Source organism: Podarcis liolepis (assembly GCF_965112155.1).
Source record: "Podarcis liolepis genome assembly, chromosome: 9".
Lineage (NCBI taxonomy): Eukaryota > Metazoa > Chordata > Lepidosauria > Squamata > Lacertidae > Podarcis > Podarcis liolepis.
In genome coordinates, this window is record NC_139564.1 from 55,587,533 (window position 1) to 55,605,899 (window position 18,367).

The 18,367-nt window shown below is 41.6% G+C and overlaps 1 protein-coding gene across 2 annotated transcripts in view; it reads right to left on the minus strand.

Moving 5' to 3' along the window:
• Positions 1-18,367, minus strand: part of SGCZ (sarcoglycan zeta) — a 542,307-nt gene that overhangs the window by 73,997 nt on the left and 449,943 nt on the right. The window lies entirely within an intron of this gene.

The following is an 18,367-nucleotide window of genomic DNA, read 5'->3' on the forward strand; positions in this document are numbered from 1 at the left end:
TCTGACTCTAAAGGCAATGCTACTGCTAAGAGAATGGTCATTAAGGGATCCTTAGTATGAAAAGGGGTGTGGCATTGGCTGCTGATGTCTGAAAACCTGGCATTCTGGTTGCATGGGATGGTATACTATTCAAAACAGCAGAACGTGGGCTGAATAAAGATCGTTTGGGGAGGCTACCTCCAGTTGACCCAGCTGGAAGCATAAGAAATTATGACACAGCTTGCTTTACTGGGGTGACCAGGTGAATGGCGAACATGGTGGCCTTTTTGCCAGGCTTCCAGAGAAGCTTGGGCTTTCTGCATTCTTTCTTATGCTGCTACTAGGTTTGAGTTGGAATCTGCTTCCACTTTGCACAGCTGCTTTTGCAGTGGCTGAAACACTGCTCAGAGGCATTTGGGCAAGAAAAAAGACAAGCGGTAGCAAGCTGAATGGAGGCCATGTGAGTGCCTGTAAATATTTCCCACAAAATGTTTACTCTGCCCCTAGAAAATACAAAAAAAAGTAATTATCACCTTCTCTGCCCCACCTCCTCTCAAAATCATTCAAAAATTCTAATACAAGCAGTTTTGCGTTAGCTCTAACTTATATTGTTAGTAGATCTCATTTTGCTTTTGTGATCAAAGTAGTTACATTTCATTTCATTTTGTTTTTTAGAAATGCTGCATATCATTTTAAACATAATAAATAAATTGTAGAGATATATACACTTTTTCTTTTATCTTTTATTTATGTTCTCATTGCAAAGGTGTTTAGAAACCATATACCTTATTTTTTTGGGAAAGATCACATTTAGGGAGGACAGGTTAAACCATTTTCTCTTCCCCTACCTAACAGAAAGAGCTGCCAGCCAGCCAGAAATAAATTAGCCTGGTTTGCCCCTGTGCCTTTAAGATAGGTTTGGTATATTGAAAAGAGCAGGCAATTTTTTTTAATGACATGGAGCTATACATTATTACCTGTTTAATTGCTGCAGATCAACTTGCTGTTTAAGAGATAGCTACGGGCACTGGATGAAAGTTGGCTCCTCTAGATTCAGAACATGTGTGGCTATTCCTCAGCAAGCATGTATTGCTGTGCAAGCAATGCTTGGGTCTGATGATGGCTACATGGCTAACACGCTGTACAAATCTCAGGAAAACCCATTACTGATTCTGTCTTCGATTGGGATATGGGATAAGTTGGAGATGGACAAAATTGTAGCTAATTTGCTTTAATGATTTTTGGAACTGTCCTAGCACTACACCATAATAGAAATTAGTTTTGAGAAACATTAGGGAAGCGACTGGTTATGATACAGCATTCAATCCAGCCTCTGGTTGTATTTGGAGATCTAAAATACATAGCTGCTTCTGATGCTTTGGAGACGACTGTTCATCTTTTGACAGCAGCCAAAGGGCAACCACTCAAAGATGGTGGAAAAATGAGAACAGGCCTATCACGTTCAGTAGAAAGACTGTTTAGAGTGCAGGAGGCAAGTTTCTCTGACTGAATTGACGGACACTGTATAAGTTAGAGAAAGATGACAGGTGGACAACAAAGTTGTCTGTACTCCGAATCTCTGGAAATGTCAAAATACAAGGCAATTGTTGAGTCTATCATGAACAGCTGCTTTAAAAAGCTTTAATCCGTCTATTTAAATGATAACGTAGTTTTAGAATAGAATAAAAATATTGCTGAGTCACTGGTTCCACATTGTGGAATCACTCAATGAAATGAAATAAGTCTCTGTATTAGGAATGTGTAGTAAAGACACACATATCTCTACTTCAAGAAAAGGAGGAGAGGTGACTGAGCTGAGCTGATAGCACTGACATCACTATTATGAGGTAATAAGTAATCACAGCAAAAGTACAGTATACTGGCTTTTGTTATTGTTTGTCATTTAAGCTTGAATGCATCCATTCCCTGGCTCTCTCTTGGTGGATATGTAAGAGTCAGTAGTACCTCAGGTTAAGTACTTAATTCGTTCCGGAGGTCCGTACTTAACCTGAAACTGTTCTTAACCTGAAGCACCACTTTAGCTAATGGGGCCTCCCGCTGCTGCTGTGCCGCCAGAGCACGATTTCTGTTCTTATCCTGAAGCAAAGTTCTTAACCCGAAGCACTATTTCTGGGTTAGCGGAGTGTGTAACTTGAAGCATATGTAACCTGAAGCGTATGTAACCCGAGGTACCACTGTATACATGACTGGACCCATAACACCTCTGAGATATTTTACGTTGCAATTGTAACAACACTAGATAACACCAGTGCAGGAAGGATTCATTCAGCCTGGTGTGTATATGTGAATTGGACCACACATAAAGTCCATGCAGTCAAAAATCCCATGATATACACAGATGCACATTGGAGGTTTTTAAGCAGAGGTCGGATGGCCATCTGTCATTGACGCTTTAGCTGAGATTCCTGCATTGCAGGGGGTTGAACTAGATAACATGTATGGTCCCTTTCAACTCTACAATTCTGTGATTTAAAAAATAGCAGAACCATGTGTAGGACCTCGCTTTTTGTCACAGCTTTGAGATTGCTCAAGTCGTAGGTAGCCATGCACTTTCTCTCCGCTTCAACCAGAGAAGCAACTGTGGTGCTTGTTAAATGGCCCTGTCTGTTTCTAGAGTCAAACAGCTACCACAGAAATTGGGGGAAGGTGGGGAGAACTTGGGGGAAAGGACTGCATGCTGATGAGAGTGTAGCGATATGGAGAAGTTCTGTTCAGGCTTATGACTACCCTTGAATCAGCATGGAGCTGACTGATATGGAGCTCTTGGTAAATCAATTAGGCTTGTTAAATCTCTCACCTCCCAATACGCACAAACATTTTAAGCGCCCTGCTGACAGCTAGCAAAAATGAGGCGGGAATATTTTGGCACCAGACAAGAAATGAGTTAAGTTTAAAAGATACAGGGAATGGGCTTAGCAGTGGTGGGGGCGCAAGCAGCACCCCCTTTCAATGGTCATCAACTGATAACTGATGGTGTATGTTTCAGAAGGGAGGATGGCACTGGTCCCCAAGAACCCACTTTGTGTGACTCCACATTGCTAGACAGAGCAATAGTGCCATTTTGCTACCCTCCACAAGGCAGCCAAATGCAAACATAATGAAGTAATTTCCCACTTCCCAAATGTGGCTGAAAGATCTCCTTGGGGAACGTTCAGCCTAGGACTCAAATGAATAAACATTCTTGCTAATGAGCATTTAGTAATCTAAACCGCTGGGAGGAGCACAGAGAGAAGAAACACCATGGTGTACCTGTAACAGCAAAACCAGGCACCTTCACCTGCCCCAGCTGCAATAAAACATGTCTCTCCTGTATTGGTCTGTACTGCCACAGCAGACGCTGTAACTCTCCAGCAGTTTGACTTTACCCCCTGGATAGCACACGTGATGGCCATTGTCTCTCAAGACAGATGGATGCCAGCATTAGTAATCTCTCCCCAACTGCTTTCCCACTGAATGAACAGTGTGTAGTTGCTATGACAGCTTATCAAATAAAAATATTTTCTAGGTCATGGACACACACATACTTATAATAATCTTTTAGAGGAAATAAAATATCAACTTCATAAAAACTTTCATAAATGAGTACATGGAAACAGTTTTTAACGAAGTACAGGTAAGGAAATTAGTAGCTGTTTTTAAGCCTGCAATGGAATCTATCAGCTTTGTTATTTACTGCAGTCTCATCAGTGGTTTGTTATTTTAGCATTAATCCTCAGAATGGATAGAAATCTGGTGTATTACAAAGAGCACAGAAGACCACCTGTCCTCACTAACATCTGTTAGCTATATACAAATGCCTGGATAAATTTCAAATGTTATCAGTTAAGTTCAGATATTCTCCTGCTAATCAGGTTACCTCATAGCTTCTTTTTAATTCGGTAATACTTTTTTAAAAAAACCTAAATTGTTTTATTTCTCTTCCAAAATCAGGTACAATGGCAATTCTTTTACAGGAGAAAAGAAATACAGATCATCAAGTCAAACCAATCTTTTACAACTTCTAAAGGAAAGAATAGGAAAAACTTCACATAAAAATAGTCACTAAAATTCAAATCTAACTACTTCATTTGGCTTATTTTTGTAATATCAGGAGAGATGAACAGCTTCAAACTTATTTAACTACTTTGCTATGTGTGTGTTGATTTCTGCAAAGCTAATAAACAGTCCCCATGATAACATAAAAAGGTGATTTTTCCCTTTCCATTTGCTACTTTTGCTTGGTGCCATAGTTTCCCTAATACTTCTCATTCTTTATTTGGCAATTGAGATTGTTTTCTGGGGTCTTCTCTCACCTACTCCGTATCTATACCTGCTGAAACAATTAAAATCTCTTCCTCCATGGTGGTAAAAACAACACACCAAAATTTTCTTCCATATAATTTGTTTAAAAAGGAATCTTCTATAGCTCAACAACTGAAGGCATTTAAAGCATGTCTCACACACTGTAATTTAGACACAAGGGCTGAATTGTTGCATGTGTTATGTCTGAAACACCTTGTTGCACAGGGTTGGATTCTGAAGCAGTCCTTCCAACCCCATGACTTTTAACTGCTTTTGGAAAATAGCTTAGTCCAAGTGAAGGACATATTTGGTTGGTGATTTAAAACAATTTAATGCCATCTGGCCTTTTCTATAGACACTCTCCATTTTTCTAAACTGAAAAAAGAGCAAAGCATTGCTCCTGATTTTCCTTCTGTCATGCTACTGAGGACTAATGAAGAAATAATTATGGACATGTAAAAGGGTATAATCCATAATGACTGAAAAAATCACTGAAAAATGATTGAAGAAAACACCAGAGTTCTGAGGTCCAGTTCTGAGGGCCTTTTGGCAGTTTGCTCACTGAGAGAAGTGAGGTTACAGGGAACCAGGCAGAGGGCCTTCTCCGTAGTGGTGCCCGCCCTGTGGAACACCCTCCCATCAGATGTCAAGGAAATAAACAACTGTCTGACTTATAGAAGACAGCTGAAGGCAGCCCTGTTTAGGGAAGTTTTTAAAGTTTGATGTTTTATCATGTTTTTAATATCCTGTTTAAAGCTGCCCAGAGTGGCTGGGAAGACCCAGCAAGTTGGGTGGGGTAATTTATTATTATTATTATTATTATTATAATTATTATTATTATTTCAGACGGAAATTCCCAAAATGTTATTTATGCATGCTACTACTGCAGCCTGTGTTTTGTTAGCCCCAAAATGGAACATGAGTGAGGTCCCAACAAAAGAAGAGTGGCAACTTAAGCTGATGGAATATGCACAGCTTGCAGACTTAACATATAGAATAAGAGAACAAGAACATACATTTAGAAAAGATTGGAAAACGTTTATTGAATATATGGGGGGAAATTGTATACACTTGAAAACCCTGGCAGCATTAAGATAAATTCAACAGTGTAAATAAGTTTTGATGGATATAATAATGGAATATTGAATGGTTTAGTTTATGTAAAATATGCAGGGATTTATGGTATGCAAAGTTAACAATGGAAAGAGAGGAAGAGAAGTCATTGATATTTTAATGTTTAAATGATTATTCAAAATTGTAAAACAGTGTCTGTGTCTGTGTCTGTCTGTGTGTGTGTGTGTGTATGAAGAAATAATTTAGGTTACAATCCTATATGTTAAGTCCTACCTGTTAAGTCCTGTTGAAACTAATGGGGTTTGTATCTGTGTAGGCATGTATAGGCTTGGCTTGGCATACTTAGGGATGGGGTAGAAATTTGATTCAGTTCACAGCTAAAGGTGAACCTCCCTAATCTGCACTTTTCAAACTAATGTGTGGCCCAAAACAGTTGTTCTTTGAATTTTGCACTTCTCCGAATTTCGCAATGAAATTCTCCAGCCAAGTAAAGTGTTTCAAAAGTGTACATTCTAGGACAAAGTCTGCATACAAATTCATGATTATTCAAGAATACATTAAATTAGGGGACACTGCTTTGCAAAAATGTGTATTTTAGAGAAAAAATGCATACAAAAATGTGCATTTTAGGAGAAATTGAGCTAAAATGCTGATGAATTTTCATGAGGACTTCTTTTTTTAAAAAAAGACTGACTTGGATATGTGGAGAACTGAATTTAATTTTGTAAAAATGAAAAGCTGAAATTAACCATTCCACCTTTCCTCAAGCATGCTTACTTGAAGTAAGCCTCCTATGTCCCTTCTGAGTAAACAAAGCAAGTTAAGTTCAACAGAATGTTGGATAATGGCTAGACGTTACTCTTGACTCTCCAACATGGAGCCTTTTTCCCAGAGGAAAGGCTTCTAGGCTGTTTCCATCAGTCCATTAACTTGCAAATAGGAACGTGTGAAGTCATGGTGAGCTCCTTCTTAGGATGTCAACTGCATTATATGTTCGCCCCTTCCTCCCCTCTGCAGTTGATTTATTTAATAGTTTGTCAAACAGCTTGCCCTCCTGCAGCTTGGCAGATGGAAGGGGCTTTTTGGCTTGTCCATCTTTCCAGCTGCACAGCCATGACTGTTTGGGAGCATCCGTGCCCAAAGCAATCATTTGGGCTGAGAATATGAACATTGCCCAGGGACTTGATGGCAACCAAAGCAGCTGCTAGGGATATTTTTCCTAAGTAGTGATTATTATTTTCCCCATGCCCCTTATGGACTTTTTGAAGTTTGTTAGCCCCAGCGACTGCTGGTCTGGCAAAAGAGTATGCAGTAATAAATGACTTAATGGCTGAGGTATCAAAATACATCTTCAAAGAACCGTTTTGTTGTTTATAGCACTTAGCTTGGGGGGGGGGGACCCTCCCACCCACTACCAAAGAACAACACATGAGAGTCATTTCCAGTTTCTATCTCTCCGTCATTTGATTGGTATTAATGCATTTTTCATTAAACTGCAGGGGTACGGATTATCTTTGACTTCAACTTGACGTTGCCTGAATGAATCCATTGTTTCTAACTGGAATTTAGAAGCACATTAAAATAAACAGAGCTTATTTGAATACATTATATGCTCATTAATCTAATGAAAAAGAAAAGGGTGTCCTTTCCCTCCCCCCGGCTAAGAATGTGAGGTGCCTTTCCACAAGGCAGCAGAGAATTAGTTGTACTTAAGACCTTTGGTCCCAATGGGCTTAAGCGTTCTTTACCTTGTGCTGGACTGTGACATCTGTTCTTTAAGAAGTCTCCGTTTCATCTTTGTGAAAATAGAAATTAATTAGTATGGTATATTATGTAGCCTAATATTTATTTTGGGATGCTCCTGCAGGCTCCTATCACTGACTTCCTTATATCCTCTAGGCTCTTTGCATTCACTTGATGAGAGGAATTCAAAATTAGTCACGCTACTTCTATGACAGTTTTATTTCAATGAAGTCATTATGAGTTAGATTTTGAGCACTATGATAAGTGCTCAGTTTTTAGATTACTTGGATATTAAGGGTGATGTCCAACTATGTCATACCCAGTGTAAACTCGTTGAAATCAATATATTTAAGTTCCTGACAACAATGAATTTCAAGAGTATACTGTGAACACGTCCAACAAGTGAAGTGAATTCCTTTTAGGTTTTCAGTCTCTGGGTATTATGTATACTTATTTATATTGTAACCCTATAAACGTTTACTCAACGGTACTTATGTCCAGGCTAATGTGTATAGGTTTACAGTCCTAGACAATTTATCTAGTACAAAATGTATTTTTCTTATTCTTTTGAAATGCTTGCTTAATTTATCATCCAGTATTAATGGATTTTCAGTTTCACAGCTTTCTTTTTCCTGTCTTCTCAATAAGTTTTTATAAGGTTAGAAAAATCATATCTATTAATCAAATCAGTTGTGTTTGGAAGATCAACAAAGCAGGTTAAATGCTAGATAGTGGAGATAAACTTGAAGAAATATCAGATAGCTCTGGATTTGTTGTGGGCTTGTTCTGTTCCCTTATCATGTCATCCAGATAGCTAAAGAAAATAATCTACTGAAACCCTATTTCACATCAAGATTCAATATCAAGGTCTAACTTTCTCCTGCTTAATTTACTATCCAATAAATTGTCAACTGAGAGCACTGTAATCTCCAGACCATTTTTAAAATAGCAAGTGCTGGTTATTTTTATATAGGCAAAGCATTTTTACACTGGCATTTAATGAAAGGACTGATTTATAAACATTATCTGGAATCTTGGAGCTAGGAAAGGCTTTCCTACAATTACGTTGCTGAGCAAGATTCAGGCAAGAAAGAGAGCATGTTATAGCTTGGATGAAAATGTGCTTTTCACACACTGAACAGGACATGTGAAAACAGCATCTACACATGCAAGCAATCAACACAACTCAAACCACCACTCATTCGGGGGTCCCGATCTCCCTCTCTACCACTGTTGGCCTGTATCACTTAAGTTGCTCACAGCAATTCAACTCCAAATGAGCCAAATTAGTAGATGAAACCAGAGTTTACTTTCATTGCAGGTTAGCCAATGTAATTAGCAAACAGAAGTTAATTAAGATAGGTGGTTTTTTTTTGCAAACTATTAGAATGTACAAATGGAGCAGAAAAGAACAGACTTTAATCTCCTTCTGAGGGTTTGTGCAACGATAAGAAGTGTGAAAGGAACTTCCAGATAACAGTGACTTCTGCTAAAGTGGGAGGAAGAGGAAGGTAGTTCAGCTGCAGGCATAACAACTAGGTTGAGAGTTTGGCACTACAGTTGTTATTTCAACTTTGCCATTTGTGTTGGCGCCTCCCGCTAATCTGTTTGGATCAGCAAGGAATTGGCATGGCCCAACAGAGACCGGTTAGTTTGCAGGCAAGTAGATACCAACCGGGATGCAGGTGGTGCTGTTGGTTAAACCACAGAGCCTAGGACTTGCCGATCAGAAGGTCGGCGGTTTGAATCCCCATGATGGGGTGAGCTCCCGTTGCTTGGTCGCTGCTCCTGCCAACCTAGCAGTTCGAAAGCACGTCAAAGTGCAAGTAGATAAATAGGTACCGCTCCGGTGGGAAGGTAAACAGCGTTTCCGTGTGCTGCTGCTCTGGTTCACCAGAAGCGGCTTAGTCATGCTGGCCACATGACCCGGAAGCTGTACGCCGGCTCCCTCGGCCAATAAAGCAAGATGAGAGCCGCAACTCCAGAGTCGGCCATGACTGGACCAAATGGTCAGGGGTCCCTTTACCTTTAGATACCAACCAGGCAGGTATTGAGCTGAGCAGCTGAGCAGCTAGCAAATTAAGCCAGTCGGCAGTAATATGCTATCTGAAAGCTGTACCTAGGAATGTAAGTTGCCTTATACTGGTCCATGTAGTTCAGTATTGTCCATACCAAGGGTGGGGAACAAGATGTCTCTGGGCCACAATTCCCATAATCCCTGACCGCTTGCTATGCTAGCTGGTGCTGATGGGGGTTCTAGTTCAGCAACATCTGGAAGGCCATAGGTTCCCCACTCCTGGTCTACACCATCTGAAAGAAGTCCTCCATAATTTCAGATGGGGAGGGGGTCTCTCCCAGTGTACCCAGGACCTTCACAAGCGAAGTATGTGCTGTACCACTGAGCCATATCCCTTCCCAAGTAATTGCTTGCTCAAACTGGACACAGTCAAGAAGTTTTATATTACCAGATCAGAACTGATTGGATGTGTGTAATGCCTGACCACTGCTCAATTGGTAGCAGCAACCATACCCACCATCCTCTAGCCATGTACAGAGATATTACTGAAACACAGCGGAGACAAGACTCAACTGCTGTTCTGACAAACTAACAGTTGAAACAGAGAGAAAGGTGTATTGTTTTCACTAGTAGAATCCCGGATCTGACATATCCAGAACAATGTATAGACCCAGAGAGGGGGTCCCAAATGTCTGGAGCATCGCTGGATTTATCTGGACAGATTTCAACTAGTTATTTTGCTCAAATTCAAAGGGATAGGGGGGCAAACAAGATGTGACAACACCCTTTATGTAAATGTTTGCTTAGAATGCAAACAGCAGGTGCGGGGGGGGGGGGGCAATAAGGATTGAATCTCTGTTGGGAGGGTAGTTTTTTATGTTTTGCCAGACAGCATAGAAATAAAGCAGATTAATCTGGATTAATGCTATACTAGAACAACTGGTTAATATTTGGGCTGATAGCACAACCACAAGTTCTACAGTCTTCACATATATTTCAGGGTGTTGGGAGATAACAAAAGCTGCATCCTTGAAAAACCGCTGTCCACACTCTCTACAGCTATAACGATTTATGATTAAAATGCTGCAGACAGTGCAGTGTATAGGCTTTCATTTCAAATTGCCTACATTTATGAAGTATGGAAGCAGCAGCACAAAGCTTGTGAAACCCCTTTAAGTGGAACAAGTCATGACAACCACATGAAGATTTCATTTGTATTTCCTTTCTGCATGCCTAGGGCAGCCAATCACTTTAGCATGGTATGTTCTCCTCTCAGGTGAATCACCCACTTAACAGCTTTAAAAAGATTTGAGTGGATTGCAGCAGGCGAAATTATCTGGGCTTTTATTTCCTCTTGAAAGTACTTCAGGATCCAAATAATTTAACAGGTAAAAGCTGTGAGGCTATGGAAATAAAACGCACAATCTACAGATTCAAGGCTCTGGAAAATTATTATTCTTAAATTAAATCTATGAGCCGCTCAAACTTGCGGAGACATAATTTAATATGGAAATGATTTATTCTACAAGATACAACTGGCAATGTCCCGCACTTTTCCCGATTCAAGAAAACCTTGAAGGATTCTCCTGAGTATATATCCAAGACCTCAAGAATGATCCAAGTCTCACATGCTATGTGCGGGTCTAACAAACATCAGAGCAAAGTCAAAATGTCACTTTCTCAAAATAAATATTGGTTGGAAAATAGGTTTTCCTATTTGTGCTTTACACAAACGTAAGATGTTCACCGAGGACATGTCAGTGGGTTCCAAACTTCACCCCAAATACACCACTTTGCAAATGATTTCCTGTATCCTTCATGAGCTGATCTCTCACTCCTCTGTCCCCTCCTCTACATCCATGTCAAATATTTAGTATGAGACCTCTACTTTCAAAGTAGGGCTGAACTCAAAGTTGGGCTGAACCGAATATGCCCCTTCCCCACTTTTGCAATCCCATTTACAGGCTGGATGGTAGGGCATTTGGGGTCCCCCCCCAAAAAAAAGCAGAAGAAAACATTTTCAGAAATGTGGTAGGGGGTTTACTTTCCATCCCCACCCCCTTATTTCTTCCAATTTTCCATTTTCATAGGAAAGGACTGTTTACGGGAAATGACAATTGCAGGCCCAGCCCAGCCTCCAAAGGTTTGGGAGCATCCATTGGCTTCCTGCACAGCCAACAGATGAAATCAGCTCCTCCATTGGCTGCTGGGGTGGTTAGGACTCTCCCTGCCAATTTTAAATTTGCACTGGCAGGCAGGGAGTGGTAGCACCCTGGTTCTAGACCTGACTCTAACCTGGCTTCAGTCAGGTCCACCATTTGCTCATAAATTCTGGCTGTGCTGGCACCCAACAGTGGAGGTCAGCATTAGATTTCCCACCCTCCCTCCCTTTATGATGTGGGATGCTACACCCGAGGGTGAGTGGGCAGGGCATGTTTTGGCCTTGCTGTGGAATTATTTGGTCACCATAGTTGGGGCCAGGGAACAATTTGTTTGCAGACTAATTGGACCTGTCTGGGGCTTTTGCCTGCCTCATAGCAATGGGTTGACAGATAAGGCACTGAATTGCATTAAGTCTGGATTTTCACTTTTTGAAATAGACCCCCTAGTAAAGGGGTCTGGTAGGGATGCCTCTGTTGGGATGCAGCCAAGGAATCAAGGGCAATCGATGCAGCCAAGGAATCAAGGGCCAGTGTGCTGGGCGATTTCCAGTCTTTGGATCAGCGTGAAACTGTGACTCTAGCTTCCAAAGCCTTCAGAAGCTGAGCACGCACACTCAGCGGAGTAAATAACGCTGCACAACAGAAGTGGCAGGGAGAGGCTGTGATGAGCATATTTACAAGCAGTTTATTCAGCATACATCAGGATAAGATGAAAACATGTCTTCTCTCCTCCGTGTCCAAGCAAGCAGCATAAGTAATAGCTATACACAAACGTAAGTTCCCAGAAAGCTGTGCTGGAGTGTAAATAGGCATGTGACATACAACAGTCATGCCTGTACTTAAAGTGGAATGGAATATCCTAACAGCCTCTGTCCGTATATCCAAATGTGGGTTGACAGGCCTCAGATCCTCTACAAAATGACAACCTGGAGGGACTCCTCCATTTGTTGTGTGTCATGGGGTGGTCCTTAATCCAGGATCAGCCCTGATGGAATAATCAGCCAACAGATTGGACTGGTTAATACAGAATATGCACCTAAGCCAAGACCATATTACAACTGCGCTCAATAAAGTTGTGGCCAATTTAATCCCAAGAACTGCCTTTATCGTTTCTTCATTATCGTATTTTTCGCTCTATAAGACGCACCTGACCATAGGACGCACCTAGTTTTTAAAGGAGGAAGACAAGAAAATAAATATTCTGAATCAAATGTTGTACTAAACTATTTAATAACCTGCCGGTATATCAGAATAATATTTCAACCATGTAAAGTGAACAGCAGTCAACAGTGGCATTAAGAACCATCATCGCTGCCATTAACAAATGAAGAGAGACCTTACCCCCTAGTAAGGGGACAGGCAATAGAAGTATATAAGCTTCCCACATTGAGTCCCTTAGATCTAAGGACTGTATGGTTTGGCCCTACACAATTATTTTAATAAAGCCAAAAGAAGTGGGACTTTCTTCCTTTTTGTTCATTGCTGAGAGCTCTGGGGGCTTTCATATGAGGGAGGAATGAGGGAGAAATCTGATTCAATTTCCATTACACGGGATTACATGGCTTCTGCTGTGCTTGCTTTACACCCGTGTAAGCAGCTCCTGTCCTGCTTTGCTGCTTTAAAGCGAGCCACAGAGGAGGGAAGGATGGGAGCCATGGCTCCCGTCCGTTCCTCCTCCACGCAGCATTCGCTTCATAAGACGCACAGACATTTCCCCTTACTTTTTAGGAGGAAAAAGGTGCGTCTTATGGAGCGAAAAATACGGTACTCTGTCCCTGGGTTGCCCCCGGCATTCACAGGTTCACTGTGCCTGGGCCCACGAATTGCATTTAGAACTTTTAGCTAAATGTTAGCTCAGTTATACCACCTTGCTTCTGCTGAAACAAATGGTTTCCCCCAGTGCTATTTTTCTCAAAAAAGAGGTGCCAGAACTCACCATGAATGGCTTCCTTGTTCTCTTATAATGGCAATAGTGCCCACCTGAAAGGTGTCAGAACTGAGTCCTGGTGAGTACTGGCTGAAAAACAACAGCAACACTGGTTTCCCCACAGATTAATTTGGTGATGAACATTTGATCATATTAAGCCGGGACCCACATCCAAATAAGTGCATTTAGGATAGGACAGGCCTTCTCACTTATTCAATCACTGCTGGATTACAACTTCGGAACTTTCTAAAGACTTCTTAAGTGAACTACAAGACGCATCCCTATAGTTACAAATTGTCCCTGACTACATCTCCCTTCCATCTGGATTGACAGCCACATATTGTTCTGAAGCACCATCAGATCAGTTTTTCAGCCTAGTGTCCAAATGTGGAGTGGGTTGGCAGCCTTTTGCCCTAAATAGTAAACATATTTCATGTTTTCTGGCAGCCTACAGAAATAACTGCAAGAAGATCAAACGTATCCATTCTGAAGGAAATCAGCCCTGACTGCTCACTGGAAGGACAGATCCTGAAGCTGAGGCTCCAATACTTTGGCCACCTCGTGAGAAGAGAAGACTCCCTGGAAAAGACCCTGATGTTGGGAAAGATGGAGGGCACAAGGAGAAGGGGATGATAGAGGACGAGATGGTTGGACAGTGTTCTCGAAGCTACAAACATGAGTCTGACCAAACTGCGCGAGGCAGTGGAAGACAGGAGTGCCTGGCGTGCTCTGGTCCATGGGGTCATGAAGAGTCGGACTAAACGACTAAACAACAACAGAAATAAGAATTGCCATGGTGCAACCATTTTACCTTACTATGTAGTGAGTAGCCAAGTGGCATAAAGAAGCTCAGAAACAGAGCAAGATGAATACAAACATTATTCATTTGCTTATTCTGAACACCTTGAACTCAAAGACAAATTGCTTCTACATGATGACAGCTTCTTCCTTAAGGTAAAGGTAAAGGGACCCCTGACCATTAGGTCCAGTCATGGCCGACTCTGGGGTTGCGGCGCTCATCTCACTTTATTGGCCGAGGGAGCTGGCGTACAGCTTCCGGGTCATGTGGCCAGCATGATTAAGCTGCTTCTGGTGAACCAGAGCAGCGCACGGAAACACCGTTTACCTTCCTGACGGAGTGGTACCTATTTATCTACTTGCAGTTTGACGTGCTTTCGAACTGCTAGGTTGGCAGGAGCAGGGACTGAGCAATGGGACCTCACCCCGTCACGGCGATTCGAACCGCCGACCTTCTGACTGGCAAGCCCTAGGCTCTGTGGTTTAACCCACAGCGCCACCCGCATCCCTTAGTTATCACTAAAAGCCATTGCTAGAACCATCCTCCATGGACTTTTTTTTCCACTTTAAGCCTTAATTTAAGGCCACTTATGCTGACATACTTAGTATAATATCCTATTCTAAGGCTACAGAAAACAAAGGCATTGAAGTTCTGTGTGTATGACAGAAGGGAGAGGAATCAAGTCTGTAATACTGTTGTCTTAATACACATTGCCTCCCATTTTTTCCCTAATCTGCAAACAGACAGACATCTGAATGGATCTTTTCTCATGATAACTTGCAGCTTCAGAACTGTTTTTTTTTTTTAAAAAAAGCCTACATTATTATACATGAATAGTAATTTCAATATCTTTGATGCAGTGCCTATGTTAAGAGCACTAACTATGATGTTCTTGGCATGTGGTCCGCATTTATTGAAAGAAAATGGCCCTCAAATATATTTGTACAGACTCTTCATACAGGACATAAAGGTAGTTGCCAGTAGCAACAACCACAATTATGCTTCTGTTACTGCCCCTATTGATCCTGCCAAATGGAGGTCTCAATACTCACACTTCCCCCCCACCCTTAAAAAACAAACCAAACTCAGTTTATTAACAGTGGTTTTATTTCACCCAATGAGCAAATGTAAAAAAAATTCAAAAAAGAATGCATAAAAGACTCCCTCCCAACCCCCCCCCCCCATTTCGAGACAGATTCCCATCCAGTTGCAGACTGTTCTCTTGCAACACAGAAAAGACATTCAGTAACACCCAGAGAATGTCACAAGAATGTCCAAAGGGGACTGAACGTTGGATTTGTGGTTTTCTGTGAGTTCCTTCTTCCCCTCAAAATGCAAACCTTCTTTTTTAAACTTGAGGATGTTGCAGTCGTCGTTTGTGATATGGGATAATGAGGGAAAGGAAAGAAATAATTCACTAGCAAGCCTTTGGGCAGAAAGTAACTGTACTGATACCCAAAGGTCCCCCGCTTTTTCCTGCTTAGAGGGCTGTCAACAGAACAGTGAGGGAATTTCACCCTTAGTAGGAATTAAACAGAACCCTGTTCCTCGTGAGGCTGACCCTGTGTGGAGATGCTGCTGATATGCGAAGCACCCACTGTATTTTGTCCAGCCATTTACAGCACAGCCAGTCGGCCCTCCATCCGATTGGGGTGGGAATCAGGATGGCGTGGAGTTGGCTACTGGCTGCAGATGGGTGTGAATTGTCAGAAATGTTGCAGTAAGCCCAACAGCACAAAAGATGGTCAGATCTGCTGTTCATAGACGGAATTCCGCCTTCCCTCCTTCCTCTTTTTAAGGGGCAGAACAGGAGCTTCCACTGGAAAATCCCCCACTTCCACTGAGACAGTCATCGCCAGTGTGGTGTAGTGGTTAAGAGCGGTAGTCTTGTAATCTGGTGATCCAGGTTTGTGTCTCCGCTCCTCCACATGCAGCTGCTGGATGACCTTGGGCTAGTTACTCTTCTCGGAAGTCTCTCAGCCCCACTCACCTCACAGAGTGTTTGTTGTGGGGGAGGAAGGGAAAGGAGAATATTAGCCGCTTTGAGACTCCTTCGGGTAGTAAGAAAGCGGGATATCAAACCCAAACTCTTCTTCTTCTCCATAATCAAATAAGTATACTAATCACACCAATTGTTTTCTAAACTCCCTTTGATATGATGAAGGAACACTCTTAAATGGACATACAAAGGCAATCAGATCTTAAAGCTCAAAGATAAAGAACGATAAACACCACAAGGAGAATTCAGCCAATATTAAGCATGTTTGCATCCCAAAATGTGCTTAGCTTTGACTGGATCATGCTGAGTTTATTTTAAAATTTAAGACTTCTATTTCTGTTGTGGTGGCCTCTAAAGCAACAAGGCCTGAGTTGATCTCCTTCTCCAAGATCCCGTCGCACGGAACTGCCTCTTTCTCCCACAACCTGCTCTGCTGCCTTTCCCCCCATCTTCATTAATCACCCCTAACATGGTCCAGTTGCTATTCCTTTGCTGGAATGCAGTCTGCATTCCCCAGGAACCTGTGGGAAACCAATCTACACCTTCTACATCAATGGTGTTGCTTAGGGGCACCCATCTCTCAGTTTCTCACCAATCACAAGCCACAGTACTTCCTCAAATCAACAAATAACTAGCTAAGCCAACTAAGCAAGAACAGAAAGAACTTGGTAGTAAACACACAGAACCTCAGTTAGCTAATGCATGAGGCAATTATCTCACCTGCCCAGTAGACAGGGGACAAGTTTGGCCTCCCACCCCAATGGTGTCTATACTTCTTGCTCTACTTGAGGCGATACCTTTAGTATTCAGCCAGAGAGTGGGGAGAGGAATCCTCCATCGCTCCTCATTTGATGCTCTTTTAGCTGCTGTGGTACATCACACCCAGTGATGCTTTGAAGGTCAAGCCCCTCATTTGCTGCTGAGCAATTCAAACAGAGACTAGACTTTCAAACCTCTAATTATTATTAAAAAGTATATTTTAAAGTGTTGGTTTTATCTAACAATGGATTTCATTTCAGTGACATTTGCCTGTGGCTTTTCTTTGTCTATCTGTTGTAAGCAGCTGCTGCCAAAGCTGCACAGAAAATTCTGGCAGCCAGCAGGTCTCCAAAAGAGGTTTACTCTTTTGAGTGCATGATTTGAAAACAGTTGAGATAATCGCCAATAATCCAGCTGCCTCGGAGGGTGAATTTGAAGTCTGGCAGTGCTTAGCGCTGGGTGGTGATGTACCACTTTGTCTCAACCCACCTACAGCCCCATATTTTCCTTTTGGCCCTTCAGTGTTTCCTCAATAATATCCATCACATAAAATAAAAAGGTCTGGAAAGAGAATTTTAAAAAGACTGCCATTATTTTAACGGCAATTTTAACCTCCACCCTATTGCTGTTGTGGCTTATGCAAATTGAAGCAACACTGATAAAATACAGAAGGCTAAAAACATATGAAAGATCATATTTTAATTACTTTTTAACTACGATCTTTTATATGTTTTTAGCCTTCTATATTCTGTCGGTGTTGCTTTAATTTGCACAAGGCAATTATGCAAAACTATAATAGAATGAAAGTAATATAAAAACTGATCTATTAAATTACAGAGAGCAGAAACATCACTGCACTATTTGAAAGCCATTCCATTTTTAAATTTTTAAATTTTTAAAGGCAGTGGTGTCAGCAGGTGATACCTGCCTTGGAGGCCAGATCTGCTGCCCTTGTGAATACTGCTGCCCGAGTTGTCTCACCTTGCCTCATGAGTGGGCCAGCCCGCATATTATTATAAAAAGGTTTCCTAGCTGGTGTAGCTGATCTCCTTTACAGTTACAGTTGTACCTTGGTTGTCAAACACCCTGGAACTCAGACGTTTTGGCTCCTGAATGCTGCAAACCTGGAAGTGGTTGTTCCAGTTTATGAACGTTCTTTTGGAACCTGAATGTCCAGCGGGGCTTCCTGCAGCCAATCAGAAGCTGTGATTTGGTTTTTGAACGTTTTGTAAATCGAACAGACTTCCGGAACAGATTCTGTTCAATTTCCAAGGTACAACTGTATTTCCTTGTTGCACAGAAATTGGTTGCAGTTAGGGATGGGTGAATCACCAGTTTCACTTTCTCCTCCCCCCCCCCACTCCTAAATTCAATTCTCCACATTTCCACATCAGTTTGCAATTTTGGTTAAGACAAAAAAAATCCTCATGAAAATTCACCAGCATTTTTGTATGAATTTTTTCAGCTTTTTAGAACATGATTTACCTCAAAATAATGCATTCTTAATTGTTTGCATGCAATACTTAGATGAAGAACTGCTCTGCAAAATGTGAAGTGAGAAGTTTGAAGGGTGATTCTGTTTCAGTTCCTATATGATTTTGGAAAG